At 35.0% G+C, this 3,438-nt stretch overlaps 1 pseudogene across 1 annotated transcript; it reads right to left on the bottom strand.

Moving 5' to 3' along the window:
- Positions 1–1,959: 1,959 nt before the first annotated feature.
- Positions 1,960–2,940, bottom strand: LOC144587828 (large ribosomal subunit protein eL43 pseudogene; annotated as a pseudogene). Its single transcript, XR_013542997.1, has one exon. The product of XR_013542997.1 is annotated as a large ribosomal subunit protein eL43 pseudogene (transcript).
- Positions 2,941–3,438: the final 498 nt, after the last annotated feature.

Below are 3,438 nucleotides of genomic sequence, written 5' to 3' on the forward strand. Positions count from 1 at the left end.
TATATTGATGTGAAGAGTGGTCGATCAAAATGATTCGGGAAGGTTGAGAGTGGGACTCATGGAAAATTCACTAAACAGAACTGCTTTACTGAGTGTCAAGTAAGCAACAATATGTAAACATGAAACAAATTACAAATAAATGCACAAATAAACATAGTGATTGTTCTCCATATCCTTTATGCTATTATTTAAGTCTTAATTTCATTATCAGTCTCATTCTTAATGTTTCTGCCAACTTTTGCATCCTGTGAAGAAAAAAAAATTAAGGCAAACTTCTACAGTGAGAAATCCTCAAGAAGTTATATCTCTTATGTACTGTCAAGCAGGATCTGACTTACAGTGACCTTAATGGGGATTTCAAGGTATATGAGATATTTAAGGAATTGTTTCACCAGTGCCACCCCTGCAATGCGTTTCTGTGGCCAAGCACAAATTCACGCCCAGGTCTCCTGAGTCCGAGTCCATCACTCTGTCTACTATATCCCACTGGGTACCACCCTTCCCACCAGCAAGAATCCCAAAAACTAGTAAGGGCATTTCTTGGAGTAGTAATTTAAAAAATAGAAAAGGAAAAAAAACCTAGCATTACTAGATGTTGCTATCCCAAAAGGTAATTTTTTTTCTATCTCTGTTTTCTATTTATGGAGGGTTCCTCCATCTCTGCTGCCTATTCATGCAGGGGTCCCTGTGCAAAACACATACCTTCTGAGGGTGTAAACAGTCTCCCTTCAATGACATTTGTAACAGAGTTATGGTGGAAGAGGTAGAGCCAACAACACGATCCCTGCTATAATTTGTGTTATGCTGAGCAACAGGATCTCAGAAATTGAGTGGGATGAAAGCTACCAAAAAGATGCTTAGTTGTTGTAAGGTACTGGGGATTTCAGTACTCTCTTAATAGCAAATGAACATAGAAAACCATTTACCAAATTGCAGCTTGCTACTTCTTACTAGCTGAAAATCTTTACTGGTGCAACACTTGCTGTAAAGAACTTTACTATTCTCTTGCCCCCTTTGACATCTGAAATTTATTTATTTATTTATTAACGTAAACGTTTACTTCCTTATTTTAAATATTTATTTACTTAAAAAATAAATATTTTTATTTTGTTTGTTTAGTTACTTATACTATTCATATTCCACCTTGCTCTAAAGAAGCCAAGGTGGCTTAGAGTATTAAAAGAAACAAAGTTAAAAGCTAAAATAATAAATTATTACAATATTTTAAAAGGACCCAAAGTGCTTACCCTGTTTCCCCGAAAATAAGACCTAACCTGAAAATAAGCCCTAGTATGATTTTTCAGGGTGCTCATAATATAAGCCCTACCCCAAAAATAAGCCCCAGATAAATGAAACCTCACACTCCACTGTTGTGCAGCAACCAGAAGAAGATGACATGACTGTAATTGAATAAATGTAGATTGCTGTACATGAAAAAAACAAGACATCCCCTGAAAATAAGCCCTAATGCATTTTTGGAGCAAAAATTAATATAAGATCCTGTCTTATTTTCAGGGAAACAGGGCAAATCACTAAAAGAGAATATTTAAAATCTAAAAACAGTAAGTATGCAAATATTAAAAAGAACCAAACAAATATCACACTAATAGTGGTAAATGAGAGCAACTAAAAAAAAAACAGATTTAAAGCATTTGAAAACCACTCCCAGACGAGTCAGTCACTGAAAGAAAGACTGTCTGAGAAAGGTCTGTCTACTCGCAGAGGAACAGCCAAGGTGGGGCCAGCCTGGGCAGGTTTCATTAAAAATGCTAGGTAAAAAACATTACTCAAAGAGATTTAAAAGCAACAAAAATACAAATCATCTAATTTTAAAACCCCTCTTAGCCAGCCACTCAATAACAAATATGTTACATGTTTTGCCTATTGAACTGATTGATTTTTGTCCCAAACAGCATACCATCCTACTTTTTTTTTTCTTTCAACACTATTATTAGAATATTTTATAGATCTGGATAGGGCCATACTTTTGGTTTTTCATTTTTAAAACAGGGAAGATCATAGCTTATTCACCTAAGGGCACAACAGGAAACAGCACTAGGATAATTCGAAGTAATTTACAGTAAATTTTATGTGTCTCTGCAATAATATATGTGAGAAGATATTCATCAGAAACATCTTGCTATTGCTTTGATGAATCCCTTGTGTGGCATACAGAGTCTGTATGACTCACCATCCCATGGCTACAAGGCATCGTGGGCAAAAATAGAATCTTGATTTGCTGTATCCAATTTGCTATGCAGGAGATAAAGAATTCTACTCTTTGATCTAGCCTCACATTCTATCTATCTATCTATCTATCTATCTATCTATCTATCTATCTATCTATCTATCTATCTATCTATCTATCTATCTATCTATCTATCTATCTATCTATCTATCTATCTATCTATCTATCTATCTATCTATCTATCTATCTATCATATCCCTACTCTTTCTTTTTATTACTGTTAATCTCAATAAAAGCAATTAAATGCAAAACACAGATATAAAAGCAGGAAATCCAGCAAAATAGTCAGTTAAAAATAATTCAAATGGCCAGCTGAATTTACAGGAAGATTTTTTTTACAGTTTCACAACCACCTTTAATTGACAAGAGATATCATGAACTGAGAAACTGGAAGACAAACAGCACTAACACAAAAATATGTTTCAACTGGTATTTTAATTCCTTCAGTCTTCTAATGGCAGATTTCACTGTCACTGCCCAAGTGGTATTGTATGTCCAGGAACCACCAGCCACTGTTTTCATACATGAGCCACAGTGTCAAATGCCAACTGCTTTCCTCTTCATTTTGGACTTGTCACAGAGAAATCAGGTGTATATGGCGTGCTGGCTAATTTTAATTTTATTTACCATCTTCCTCCGTATCAAGTACCATATTTACCCACAACCCCAACCTTCTTGGTGCACTTGGTCATTTCACCACTCTTATGGGCTGAAGGAAGAAAGCTACAAGAAGAATTTGATGCGCTTCAGGGAAAACTTTTCTTTCACATAATAAAAAAAGGTTTGTTCATGCGATGGAGGTTAGTCCATGATGCACCTCTTTTAAGATATATAATGACTGCTGTACTCCTAAGTACTCTATAGACCCCAGGAGACCTTCCATGGTCATAGCAATTGTAATTAAAGGAGATTTCTTTGCCATGAGGATCACTGAAACATAAGCTTGATAATGTCTTGAATATTCTGTCCAATCAATCTTTAGTAGGAGGGGGATGGATCAGATAGGTGGAAATGTTCCACTTTGAGGAAGAGTCAGGGCACATGAAAGAACTGGCTACATTCCATGCAAATTTTTATCAGAAAGATATTTTATTTATTTATTTATTTATTTATTTATTTATTTATTTATTTATTTATTTATTTATTTATTTGATTTATACCCCGCCAATGACACTCACCCCACCCCGTAG

This window comes from Pogona vitticeps, chromosome 3 (assembly GCF_051106095.1).
Source record: "Pogona vitticeps strain Pit_001003342236 chromosome 3, PviZW2.1, whole genome shotgun sequence".
In the NCBI taxonomy this organism is placed as follows: Eukaryota; Metazoa; Chordata; class Lepidosauria; order Squamata; family Agamidae; genus Pogona; species Pogona vitticeps.